Source organism: Mus caroli, chromosome 8 (genome assembly GCF_900094665.2).
Source record: "Mus caroli chromosome 8, CAROLI_EIJ_v1.1, whole genome shotgun sequence".
In the NCBI taxonomy this organism is placed as follows: domain Eukaryota; kingdom Metazoa; phylum Chordata; class Mammalia; order Rodentia; family Muridae; genus Mus; species Mus caroli.
In genome coordinates this window covers 93,430,950-93,445,559 of record NC_034577.1, presented here as the reverse complement: position 1 = coordinate 93,445,559, position 14,610 = coordinate 93,430,950, and the positions used below count along the sequence as shown (strand labels likewise).

Below are 14,610 nucleotides of genomic sequence, written 5' to 3'. Positions count from 1 at the left end.
AATAACAGGATATTTCATAATAATTTATTAGTTCCCTTAACAGATGGTTTATTTTTCCCAAAGCCACATTTCTATGGAAATGTAAAATTTACTTCTTCAGCATCAGTAAATTTAATTTCACCTGCCTACCTGAGTACACACCTGAACATTACATCAATAGGGGACTCAAGTATTATAAGATTATAGTTTTCAAATACCAATGCTTTTCTAGATCTTCTAGGTTCCAATTATTAGTTCTCAATCCAAAGTGAAACGGATGGTACTTGTTAAGCTCAATAAACCATAGAATAAACAACAACAACAACAGCAATAAAATTATAAGACAAGTGTGGGATGTGGCCTTGTGTGGGATCACTGGGAGTTCAGAGACGTGAAGGGAGAATGATAATCAGTACACACTGTAAAACTCTGGAAGAATAACTATAACTGAAACTCATACCTGGACATGTGATTCCCTGTCTTACTATAATCACGGTTAGAAAGACCTCCATGTTGGCTGTGATCATTACTGTTCATTATTCTTAGTAAACTTTGTCTTTTCTCTGTTACATTAGAGCCATTTTGCCTTGGCTGCTACTTAGTAGACCAACAAAGATTTCTCACTCAATTAATTCAAATTATGAGCTTATTTGTGGTTTATCTCTTGAATATAATTAGAATGTCCTATTTGCTATTAGCTTGGAAGTGATATGCCAATTCTACCAGTTATAATGTCTATTAAGCAATGCTAATCACTTATTTTTACCTTCAGTAAAAGACCATATAAAATTCAGAATGTTATTTGTCAGATGAAGAGGAGTGTAAGACTTTCACTTTCCGCCTTCAAATAGTTAAGGTAACAATACACAAGTACCTAAATTCTGAATACTTTCCTTATATTTCTCATGGAACTGCTAAGAGGAACAGCTTTGTTGGTGTCTATAAAGAGCTTAGAATCATTCGTGGTATCTGCAAATGATTGTTGGAGTTACTTATACATTGCTGTCCTTGCCTTTCATAGCTTTTGTTTGTGTTTATTCTTTCATTTTCCTGTAAGATCCATTTACAATTCAGTTAACCCCCATGTTCACGTGGCTCCTTCTGGCAGGAGTCTTCATGCACAGCCTGACTTGACCATTGAATGTTTTCCTACGGCTTGGGACTGGCCAACATTTTCTTACCTATATGTGGGTTCAAATATGGACTGTGCCTTTATACCTTCACTAATTTGTCACTCTGGATAGATATGTTGCCTTTAAAGTCTTCCTGTGGACTGTGCAATATGCTCTTTTGATTTTCACAAAATCTTGGCAACAGTTCTTTAATGAACATACCTGGGGCTTCCAAATACAAATACAGCACTATTGCCTTGAGAGTGATTCCTATTGTAGTTAAAGGATGCCCAAATACAGCACTCTCTATTGTACTGTGCTGCTTGACATGAATCTGAATTAATTACTGCAATAAGAGTGCATGTATTTTGCAATTCTTCTGTTTAAAGAGTTAGCAGTTCTGGTCAATGGGAAGCAAGAGTAGTGCTTTACTTCAATTGGTCAATTCATTGGTTCTGGTAATTCAGAGCCTTCCTTCAAGAGCACTTAAATTCCTTGATGTCTGAAGTCACAGTCATCTTAAAATTAAGGTCATTTATGCAATCACTTAACTACTATTAGAGCTTAACATGTGTCACCCATTCCCTTTGCTATTTACCTTTCATGCTATGGTTAATATAATTCTATTGCAGTTGTAATTAACACATGCTTATGAATTGTTTTCATGAATAAGTGTACTTATAGGAACATGAATTTATGTTTCCATATTCTATACTTACATACTGCTGTTGTGTTTCTTTTTGGAGGGTGAGTGTAATAAATACATAGGTGATTAATTGAATGCTCTAACTGTATGTAGTTCAAAGATTAGCCTTCCCAAGTTAAGCAAACATACAATGCTTTGAGGAATGAATTTAAACTCTAATGTACATGGTAATTAAATTATAAAGAAGTAACAGTTTATACTAACATTATTTCACCCCTAAACATATTTTTATTAAAAGATATGCTACATAGGACTATGGAAGTTTATCATTTGGTACAGAACCTACAACAAAGGAGAGATAAAAATAAATTAAATGAAAATAAATTTGGAGATGGATGCATGTTGTTGCTATAGAACAAATGTCTGTTCTGATGTTGCATTCAACATGTTCCACAATGAAGACATATTTTGAGAAATGTCTAAAGCCTTTCTTTGATCAAACATAAGGTAAATCGTATGATATCCTTGAAGGGAAGTGCTAGAAATGAAGATATAAGAAAGAAACACTTAAGATGAATTCATGTGAGGACCATGTTAAAGAAGGCTATGATCCTCCCTCCTGTGAAAGATCCCATTTTAAAATATAGACATAATACACAATATACCTTAATATGTATACCAAACTAAACTATTGCATTACATGAGCTTCTGAATTTCAAGTATAACATTTTGCCATTTTGTTAGTTCTGAAATGTGCTTGAGAGGCAGAATTGGATAAACACATGCATGATGGAGATCAAACTTACATTTCAAAGATAATTTCTTTGAGGCAATATGTGTCCTGGAAGCACAAATTCTAACCTAATTAAGATCATTCTCTGCTGCGTCTCCTTAGACAGTTGGAACCAAAGTAGCTCATGAAGAAGTTATTCTGGTAACTCCTCTTAAACAGTTAGAACCATAGTAGCTTATGAAGAACTCCTCTGGTCTCTCCCCTTAGAGAGTTGGAACCAAAGTAGCTTGAGATGACAAGAAAATGACAGCAATCTGATGAAAGAACAACACACAAGGAAAATCTCTCCATGGCATATGGATGCCATACAACAAAAGATGAGGCTGGGAAATGGCTTATCTATAAGATATATCGACAGACTGGTCGGGGTGATAATCAAAGATCTCATTATTCCAAATTCATATAAAACTTAATGGCTTGTCTAGCCAGACTATCTGAAACAGTGTACTCTGGGTTCAGTGAGTGAATTAAAGTAGAAGGTAATCAAGAACTAGACATTGCATTAACCTTAGCTTTATACATAGCATGATGTACATACCATATATGTACATAAAATATAAAAGGAGAGGAAGATTTGTCATGCAATTCTCAAAGTTGTGAAATAACTTGTTCCTTTGTTTCTCTTTGTACTTGATGTATGAGTAAAGTATGCCTTTCTTTTAGTTTATAAACTGAGTTTATAAAGTTACCCTCAGTGTCACCCTTTTACAATTTAGGGGTTTTCCTGTCAAATTAATTAGTCCTGGGCAATCACTGTCCACGCTACTATATGTGTATATCTTGAGTAATGTATTATTGACCAGTGAGATATAATTATATCTTCATTCATTTTAGACAAGTGTAAGCTTTCAGCTTTCTTACTCCAACCAATATTTAAAAACTTACAGAGTCCTTATAGTAGTTAATGAGAATAATGCTTACCCTCAAAAGAGAGACTCCATCACTCACTGTGCAGCAGCAGGAGAGGTATCAAAATATAAATTTGATTGACTATATTAAGACATAACTACTTACGTTCTCATTTATAAAATTAATAATGCTATCAAATCCTAATTTAAAGTCATTTTAATGTCACTCATGAAGTATTCCTTCTTTGACCTATTTAATCTTTACATTCTATCTACTGCTTAAAAAATTACCATAGACAATATAATGATGTACTTGAAGGTATATGAAGTGTTTTTACAGAACTCTGGCATACCAGAATCTTAATATTGAGCAACTACGAGCCACAGATCTCAATTTTTAATGTGATAAATTGAAAGATGTTTCAGTTTTATTCAATCAAACCTCTTGTCTCTTAATGATAAGAATGAAAAAGTTGTTTTACTCAAGATTATGGCTTCTGGAAAACCATGAATGGAAAATTAAAATGCAATACTTTGATAGCTCTGTGTGAAAAGCCTGGACTCATATCTCTTGAAGTACAGATGTAGACTATGTTTAATAAATCCTGTTGAACTTGAATTAATGTCTTTGTAAAACCCAATGTTCATGCACAGTAAAGGAAAATATGATCACTGACATTAAAAGACAACTTGAATTAAGTAATAATTGTGACTGTAAAACTATGCTAAATTATAAAATATTCCATTGAAAATGGAAGATGACTGTGATATATCAATGAGCGGTTATGATACAAGTTCATTGATTTGTTTGGTTAGTTTTAAGGTTACATTTTAATCACATAAAACACAGATATGGCGCATTTAGTATATGTGTGCATGTATGCAATTATTCTATGCATTGGTAGAAATCTGGGTTGTTTCAAGTTGCAGGCTATATTGAAAATAGCAGAAATGTTTGAGCAAGTGTCTCCTTGGTAGGATAAACTTTTGTGTGTGTGCGTGTTTTAGACAAATGGTCTTGTATTATCCTTTAGTATTAAGCATAATCTACATCTCAATCTCGAATAAAAATACACAATATATAAACACATATAAGTTATAGAAATCTTGCTTCAAATATAAATTCATAAATTTTCATATCCACACAGGTTGCAATAGCTTGCCTACTTTTTATATTGTGATTTTTTTAAAAATAGAAAAATATTACAATTTCAAATTCAACTGGTATAACAAGGGTCATGGCCTTGTGGTCACTAGGGCTGCAGAGGCCATATATATATGGCCCCAGAAACACAAATCCTGACCTGCCCTCAATAGGCGTTGTCAACACACCAACCCAGATTGTACATTACTATGGAGGGAGACAAGAAAATAATGATCATTATGTATGAAAGATGATTCAGTACAATCGGGACTCTGTAAAGTTTCAGACTGCCTTACTGCCTGTGCCCAGCAAATGTAGATTAAAGGCAAAAACTTGAGGTAGTTTCAGTGAGGTCCCTTGCACTCCCCTCTCCACATCTTTTATGGGCCTGGACAGGACTCCGTTGAGAATGATAGGAATGAGCCTTACAAAGTATATATACAAATATATATATATACAAATATATACAGCAGACCCAAGATGACTAGGGAGCTGAGTTTCTCCTATGTATGGCTTTTTTGTTGTTGTTATTTTGTTTTGTTTTGTTTTTTGTTTTTTGAGACAGGGTTTCTCTGTATAGCCCTGGCTGTCCTGAAACTCACCTTGTAGACCAGGCTGTCCTCGAACTCAGAAATCTGCCTGCCTCTGTCTCCTGAGTGTTGGGATTAAAGGCGTGTGCCACCATGCCTGGCTTTTCCTATGGCTTTTTAAATCACTGATGCATCCCGTGATAATTGCTTCTGACATGACTGCTTTCCAGTGAAAGCTACATTCGAATTTGCCTGCCTGCCCCAGCATCTGTGACTGTAATGGGGAAGCCTAGGGAATCAGCTGTGGGGCTGCAGAGAGACTCAGCCCAGGAGCAGTGAGCCTTGGTATGTGAGCAGAGGGCCAAGTGAGGTCCACAGTGAAAGGTCTAAGGAATGAGCTCCCCTGTGGAAGACAGAGGACTTTCCCTATTTAATCAACAGGTCACAGCAGCAAGACCCAGGGACAATGTGCGCTGAGGCAGACTCGCAGAATGGCATGGAGCAGGAAAAGGTAAGTTGGGAATGACAACAAAGGAAACTGGAAGGTGTTTGTCCCTACCCTGAGCCTTGTTAAAGTGAGTGCAGGACGGAATGACTGAACATTAGGATGGGGGACACCAGCAGAGTTGTCCAACGTTTCTGTGGTGAATGAGTGTGTGTGTGTGTGTGTGTGTGTGTGTGTGTGTACATGTATGCACATCTTGGAATATGCTATGGTTTAAGTCAAAGCACATTTCTTAATACCTGTCTCTCCACTTACAGATGCCACAATAAGCTGCCCTTGCTCTTGTTCGAAATGGCTATGTGATTATCTTGGCACAGGAAAAACAGAAGGAAGCTCTCCCAGCAACTTGGCCAAGAGCCATTTTGTGTACATATAATACAGATGTCAAGAGAGGACCCCCATCCTATGACAAGTCAAGGAGGAACTCCCTCCTATGTATCCTAGAGGCATGGCTTTCATTGCGTTGTCCTCCAGAACTGTGGAAGAAAAGAAGAACCAGCTCTGTTCCCAAAAGCCTCTGCTCTCTCCTTCACAGCCCTTGTCTAACACGGTGACACCAGTTCAAGGCACCCACCGTACAGTGTGCTTCTTTCACAGTCTCTGAGGAGAGAGGTCATATATACCCTAGGTCCACAAACTCGTCTTCTCATTTGGCCAGAGCATCTTCACCTTCTAAAGCTTTCCAGCCACTGGTGGGTAAGACAGGTTTGGTTGAATGTGTCTGGAACAGCACAAAAGGGAACAAAGAAGACAGGCAGGCAGAGTTCCTGATCAGGCCAGTGGACATCCTCCTGCCTGTGATGCCTTGCCTCTATTTTCTCTTGTAAGCTCTGCACTTCATCCATCCTTCCCAAGAGTTTGCCCATAGTGGCCACTCTACCACTACCTAGGATTTGGGCTTCTGGAATCCAATGTAACTAGATCTGAGCCCATACCTTGATATCCGGCCCTTTAATGTGGGGCAAGAACAAGCCATGGTAGTCTGTAGGCTTACTACCCCAGTTGTCATAGAACTCTAGAGAACTGTCCTGGAGGTCATCCGAAGAGCTAATAAGTTTAATAATTCTCTTGCCTAGAAGGTTTTTGTTTTGTTTGTTGTTTATTATTATTATTAATTATTATTAAATGATCTGTTTCTTCCCTGAAAAATCCTCTTTTGGCAGATGTCTTAGACTAGGTAAGTGGCAAAGAAAGTTGTTGTGGATGTTTGAAACATGATCCTTTCTGCCTTCCTTTGTCCAGTTTTGGCCTTTCCACACAGAGAGGGTTTCTGAGCAATGTCTGTGCTTTGGGTTCAAACTGTACTGACCAATCCCACAAGGTGAGCAGAGTCAAAGGCTTCCTTTGCATTCAGGCTTTCCCTACCCATGTTAGTATCTTTTTGATGAGATGAATTGAAGAAGAATGGGCTAAAATTAGGTATATACAGGCTATCTGACAGAACAGTCAGGTATGTCTCTGTGAACTCAAATGCTGTGGGATGCTGCCCACAGATAGATCCAGCATGCTTGAGCTAGGTGGATCTTAAAAGTGCCTTCATTGTTTCTGATAAATTGTATACTTATTTTTTTCAATCCCAAAATATCTTCAATTTGTTTATTCCTGTTTTGACTTTTTTGTTGTAGTTGTTGTTCAGCAGTTATTCAGTTTTTATTTTTTCAGGTTTCTGGTGGGTTGTTTTTATTGTTGTTAATAGGCAGTTTTAATCCATGTTTTCCAAACTAGATGTATCCTGTTATTTCAGTTTTCTTTAATCTGTTTAGACTTGCTTTGTGTTTAATTATGTGATCAATTTTGGAGAAAGTCATAAGGTGCTGAGACTGAGGTTTTTGTGTTTGTTTAAACTGTTCTGTTAATATCTGTTAATTCCATTTAGTTTATAATATCAGTTATTCCAAGCATTTCTGTGTTTAATTTTTGTCTGGAAGACGTGTGTAGCAGTAAGAGAAGACTTTTGAACTTTTCCACTATGAGTATGTGAAGGCTAATATGTGATTTAAGCTTTAGTAGTGTTCCTTTTACAAATGTTATTTATTTTAAAGCATTGATGGTAAGGTTTGAAATGTCTGCTTGGTGAATTTTTCATTTGTATCTTGTTTCCTCTATCTCTTTTGAATAGCGTTATCACGTGGTCTATTTTGTCAGATATTGAAATGGACAAACAAGTTTTTTTTTCCTTTAAATTTTCTTTTTCTCGGATATCTTTATCCATCCTTTCACCCCAAGGTGATATTTATCCTTGATGGTAAAATGCTGCTTTTGGATGCAGCAGAAGGATGGACACTTCATTTCTGTTCATTCTGTTCATGTGATCTTACTGGGAAATTGGTTTTGAGAATTGATGTTGGGAGACATCAAGGATCAGTGCTTGTTGATTCCAGTTATTTCAGTGTGTGTGTGTGTGTGTGTGTGTGTGTGTGTGTTTTCCCTCATTTAATTAGTTTTTCTGGGATTATATAATCCTTGTGTATTCTTGGAAGTGGTTAACATTTCTAGGTTGGAGATTTCCTCCTAGTTCTTCCGTAGGGCTGGATTTATAGATAGATATTGCTTAAAGTTGGTTTATCATGGTACATCTTATTTTCTCCAAGTTTTTCACTCAAACATTTTATATTATGGGCTCGCATCTGTGTTCTTTTAGATTCTGTGGAAGATGTGTACAGTCCTTTTAGGCTTTTATAGTCTTCAGTGAATAGGTAGGTGCTATGATAAGAGGACTGTCTTGATATGATATGTATTATTTTTCCACAGTAGCTTGCAATATTAATTATTTTTTCTGTACATTCAGTAGTTTGATTGGGATGTAGCAAGGGGAATTTCTTATTCTGGTCTTCTGTATTCTGTGTTCTGTATACTTGTGTACCTAGACTGGCATCTTCTTCTCCAGGTTTGGGAATTTTTCTCTATGATATTTGAAAATATATCCTATACTTTGATTTTTTTCTCTTTTCTTGTCATTTTTAGATTTGATCTTTTCATTTTGTCCCTGAATACTTTGTTTCACTTTTTTATTTATTTTATTTAAGATTTAACATTTTAAAACTAAAGTATCAATTTCCTATCTCATGTTTTTAATGCTTGAAATTCTCTCGTCTATCTCTTGTAATCTGTTGGTGAGTCTTGCCTCTTTGGTTCTTGTTTGAGTTTCTAAATTTTTCATTTCCAGATTTCCCTCAGTTTGGGTTTCCCATACTAAATTCTATTGCAGCTCTTGACTAGTTTCATTCATTTCCTTTCACTGTTTGTATTTTCCTATATTTCTTTAAGGAATTTATTTATTTTCCCTTTAAAAGACTTTTATTGTATTCATACATTCATTTTTAACAGTCTTTTACCTTTTTATTCAGGTTTATTGCAATATTCAGGGTCTGCTGTGGTAGGGTTGTGAAGCACTAGTAGAGACTGTTTTTACTTTCCTGGGTGTTAAAAATTGTCTTTTTATACTGGGTTTGGGGGTTTGGAAAGGTTGTAATTTTACTGGCCAGTATCTGAACTTCTCTTTGTTGAGCAGGGGTGATTTTTTTCTAGATTTCTGTTGCCCTTTCTAGTTCTTAGGAGAGTTTGATGGCTATGTGTTGCATGATTAAAAAAAAAAATTCCTGGCATCATGATAGCTATGAGCTCTGGGATTTCCAGTTACAATGTGTTTCTAGGTTTTGGCATTTGACACTTAGGAATGAGAATAGCTAGGCAAGGGGGTTCCATTGGAGGGACAAAATTAGGATATTCCACAGGGATCTAATTTGTCCCTTGTGAATGGTAGCAGTGAGGGGAAGTAGGAGAATTTCTGCACAAAGATAAGGATTAAAAAGACAGATATTATTGGAAAAATCGAGAGTGAGACAAAATGTGCAGTTAACTTACCTTCTTTTCTGGGCTATGTGGCCATGGGGCCTATGGTGGATGCCTCCTGGGATTTGAGTTCTTGGAGAAAGCAATGAGTGAAGGGAGGGATCTTTGGTCTGGAAGATGTGTGTGATTGCCCTGGAGATGGTGGTAGAGAGGAACAGAAGGCTAAAGAAGAGGGCTTGTTACAGAGCTGAATAGGAGACTTTGAGGTTGAGTGCTGAGGAGCAGTGAGATAGGTGAAGATCTACAGTTAGCTTATCTGGAATGGTTTGTGGATTCCTAGAGCATGACTGCTGGGGTTTGTTGCTAGGATAAAGCAATGAGTGGGAGGAAGGAAGGTAATAGGGAAAGAGGTGTGTAATCCACTAGAGAGGGAGGCATGGGTAGAAGGGAAGCTGAAGCACATGGTCTACTACAGCTCCTGTGATAAACCTCGGGTATTGGTATTAGCAGAAATGAAGAAGAGGTAAATATCTGCAGATAGCCTATCTGCCTCCCTGCCTTATAATAATACTTAGATGTATATTTTCAGGACAACCATTTGACACTGGAAAATCTTATTGGTGTGTTTGTCATGACTGCTTATATGTGAGCAGAATAAGAATAACACCATCCAAATGCCAAACTGATAGAAACAATTGATTCTTAACAAGAGGAGTTATCAATTAGAAAAAAAAAAATTGAGAAAGAGTAGAAAATGGATGTTGTTGAGAGTTTTAGGTTGCATTTATATTTTTAGAGGTATTCATTATTTTTCCCAAATAGTTCTCCCTTACCCATCCCAAGTATTTGTCTTTGTGACTGTGATAGATTATATAAATGGGAGAAGAAAGAGGGTAATGCCATGGAATTCAAAGCCACTTGACTTCATTCACTCAAGGTTATTTTAAGACTTTGCAAAGTATTCCTTAATACTGTTATAGAAAAAATTAAAAAGTACTTCATTCTATTCCAGGCTTAATAAAAAGCCATCAAGTTAAATGAAACTGTAGACAGAAATCATTTTATATTGTTATCTTTGAATCTGTTATGAGTTAAAAGAATATATAATGTTAAAAATTAAAGTAATATATCCATTGCAAAGTTTTACTTTTGTTTCAGATGTACTATTAAGGTTGGTTAGACTTTTATAAAATACAAAGAACTGTGAATAATTTCAAAATCAGAACCAAAGGGTGTGCTGTTCTGTACATTACATATTCATAAGAGCTGAAAGCATAGATATGAATGAATGTGCCTGAAACCTCAAGGATTCTATGCTCTATTAAACATAGTTGAGCAGGCCATTGAGCTCTGTCTCCTGAGTGCTGGGCAATGCCTATTTACTTTGACAGACCTGTATAAGATTACCTCTTGTTCATTTCCCATGCTGAAGTTTCAAGGAGCACTCTAAAGACTTTGTAGCTACATCAGTTCACATGCCAAAACAATAAGTGATCCCCGAATATTAAGGAAACAAGTTGTGCACATACATGCTATATTCTAGATTCAAATGAGAATATTTTGTTTTTTCATTTTTTCTCGTTTTAGGCTTTCCTATTGCTCTTCTATATGCTTTTCCATATGCTAGTATGTGTAAAGCAGGCATCCCTTTGAGATCTTCAATTGCACTGTAATACATTTACTTTTGAATAGAGTCCAAGTGCTGTTGTTAAATATATTCTCTGAATGAAGGAGTGGACTATAGGAATGTTCTGGGATTTTTCTGGTATCATCACAAGGCCGAGATTTGAATTTAGCAGGCAGATGGATACCTACAGCTCACATTTAGCACTTTGAGTTTCCTTTCATTGTACTCTTGCTAAACAAATGGACTGGTTTTTACTTTCTGCTATATAGCAAGAAATCATATCATCATATAAAAATATAATTACATTTTTAAATTGGATGGTTAGTAAAATTATTTTCCATGGATTCTCTGAAGTTATATTATGCAAAGTAAATGAAATATCGGTCTATAGGTAAATGAACAAATATATTAAGTGAGTGACTGTATAACTATGTGTTTGTCTGGATTTCTGTCTATGTGTTTGTGTGCTTGTGTGTGTTAATGCTATAACTAAGCAAACCCACTTGTTTGCAATTATATGGGTAACAATACAAAAACTAATATTAATATGCTAAGTGAGATTAGCTTTTTTTGCAAAGGGAAAAATAATACATGTTTAAATTGATATGAGGTATCTTGCATAATCAAAATTGTAAAAGTAGAGTAAAAATATAGTTTTCAGGAGCTGTGGAAGAGAAAAGAGAGAAATTAATTTCTGTTGCACAAGGCAAACAAATTCTAGAACCTCAACATACGAGAAAGTGGCTGTTCCTGAAGGTATAGTTTTGTGCATTTTAAAATACATGAAGAAAGTGAGTCTTTCATTATGTTTTCTTAAAACCTATGTACATTATTTGGGAAGGATGGATGTGTTTGATACTGTTATTATGTTGCTGTTATAACTGAATTATGTAGTTCAAATTCAAATTCATCAAACTATAAATACTAAACATATACAGTCATTATGTATCAATTATACTTCAATTAAATTTAAAAGTATTGCCTGATTTCTAGACATCGTACCAACCCAGAAGCATATCACTGGTCCTGTAACAGTCCAAAGAGCTAAGCACATCGAAGTAATGTGACTGTCAGACATTTAGAAGTGAATATTGCTGATTCTTACAACAGCTAGCTTTTATCATGCTTACTGCTGTCACTGTGCAAATTATTCTTGGTGGTTATATATTTATCTTCCTCATTAGATATTTTATATGTATAGAATCTCTTGTATCCATGACCATCTACTTTAATCTTCCTACTTTTTCCCCCTAAGTTCTAAATCTACATTTGCATACTGATCTGCCTCATTCAGGTGGTACAGGAGAATGGGAGTCAGGACTTTGTGGGTGCTAGGCAAACACTCTACCAACTGAACTGCATTCTTTTTTTTTTTTTTTANTNTTTTTNTTACATATTTTCCTCAATTACGTTTCCAATGCTATCCCAAAAGTCCCCCATAGCGCCCCCCATTTCCCTACCCACCCATTTCCATTCTTTTGGCCCTGGAATTCCCCTATATTGGGGCATATAAAGTTTGCGAGTCCAATGGGCCTCTCTTTCCATTGATGGCTGACTAGGCCATCTTTCGATACATATGCAGCTAGAGACAAGAGCTCCGGGGTTCTGGTTAGTACATCATGTTGTTCCAACAATAGGGTTGCAGATCCCTTTAGCTCCTTGGGTACTTTCTCTAGCTTCTCCATTGGGAGCCCCTGTGATACATCCAATAGCTGACTGTGAACATCCACTCCTGTGTTTGCTAGGCCCCAGCATCATCTCACAAGAGACAGTTATATTTGGGTCCTTTCAGCAAAATCTTGCTAGTGTATGCAATGGTGTCAGCGTTTAGAAGTTGATTATGGGATGGATCCCTGGATACGGCAGTCTCTAAATGGTCCATCCTTTCATCACCACTACGAACTTTGTCTCTGTAACTCCTTCCCTGGGTGTTTTGTTCCCAATTCTAAGAAGGTGCACAGTGTCCACACTTTGGTCTTCATTCTTCTTGAGTTTCATGCGTTTAGCAAATTGTATCTTAAATCTTGGGTATCCTAAGTTTTGGGCTAATATCCACTTATCAGTGAATACATATTGTGTGAGTTCTTTTGTGATTGTGTTACTTCACTCAAGATGATGCCCTCCAGGTCCATCCATTTGGCTAGGAATTTCATAAATTCATTCTTTTTAATAGCTGAGTAGTACTCCATTGTGTAAATGTACCATAATTTCTGTATCCATTCCTCTGTTGAGGGACATCTGGGTTCTTTCCAGCTTCTGGCTATTATAAATAGGGCTGCTATGAACATAGTGGAACATGTGTCCTTTTTACCGGTTGGGACATCTTCTGGATATATGCCCAGGAGAGGTATTGCTGGATCCTCTGGTAGTACTATGTCCAATTTTCTGAGGAACCGCCAGACTGATTTCCAGAGTGGTTGTACAAGCTTGCAATCCCACCAACAATGGAGGAGTGTTCCTCTTTCTCCACATCCTCGCCAGCAACTGCTGTCACCTGAATTTTTGATCTTAGCCATTTTGACTGGTGTGAGGTGGAATCTCAGGGTTGTTTTGATTTGCATTTCCCTGATGATTAAGGATGTTGAACATTTTTTCAGGTGTTTCTCTGCCATTCGGTATTCCTCAGGTGAGAATTCTTTGTTCAGTTCTGAGCCCCATTTTTTAATGGGGTTATTTGACTTTCTGGAGTCCACCTTCTTGAGTTCTTTATATATATTGGATATTAGTCCCTTATCTGATTTAGGATAGGTGAAGATCCTTTCCCAATCTGTTGGTGGTTTTTTTGTCTTATTGATGGTGTCTTTAGCCTTGCAGAAGCTTTGTAGTTTCATGAGGTCCCACTTGTCAATTCTCGATCTTACAGCACAAGCCATTACTGTTCTATTCAGGAATTTTTCCCCTGTGCCCATATCTTCAAGGCTTTTCCCCACTTTCTCCTCTATAAGTTTCAGTGTCTCTGGTTTTATGTGAAGTTCCTTGATCCACTTAGACTTGACCTTAGTACAAGGAGATAGGAATGGATCGATTCGCATTCTTCTACATGTTAACAACCAGTTGTGCCAGCACCATTTGTTGAAAATGCTGTCTTTCTTCCACTGGATGTTTTTAGCTCCCTTGTCGAAGATCAAGTGACCATAGGTGTGTGGGTTCATTTCTGGGTCTTCAATTCTATTCCATTGGTCTATGTGTCTGTCACTATACCAGTACCATGCAGTTTTTATCACAATTGCTCTGTAGTAGAGCTTTAGGTCCGGCATGGTGATTCCACCAGAGGTTCTTTTATCCTTGAGAAGAGTTTTTGCTATCCTAGGTTTTTTGTTATTCCAGATGAATTTGCAGATTGCACTTTCTAATTCGTTGAAGAATTGATTTGGAATTTTGATGGGGATTGCATTGAATCTGTAGATTGCTTTTGGCAAGATAGCCATTTTTACAATGTTGATCCTGCCAATCCATGAGCATGGGAGATCTTTCCATCTTCTGAGATCTTCTATAATTTCTTTCTTCAGAGACTTGAAGTTTTTATCATACAGATCTTTCACTTCCTTAGTTAGAGTCACGCCAAGATATTTTATATTATTTGTGACTATTGAGAAGGGTGTTCACATTTTGACCATGAAAGGTTTTGATTGTT

General features: G+C 36.7%; 1 pseudogene; it reads right to left on the bottom strand.

Moving 5' to 3' along the window:
- Positions 1-6,170: 6,170 nt before the first annotated feature.
- On the bottom strand, positions 6,171-10,774 carry LOC115031721 (annotated as a pseudogene).
- Positions 10,775-14,610: the final 3,836 nt, after the last annotated feature.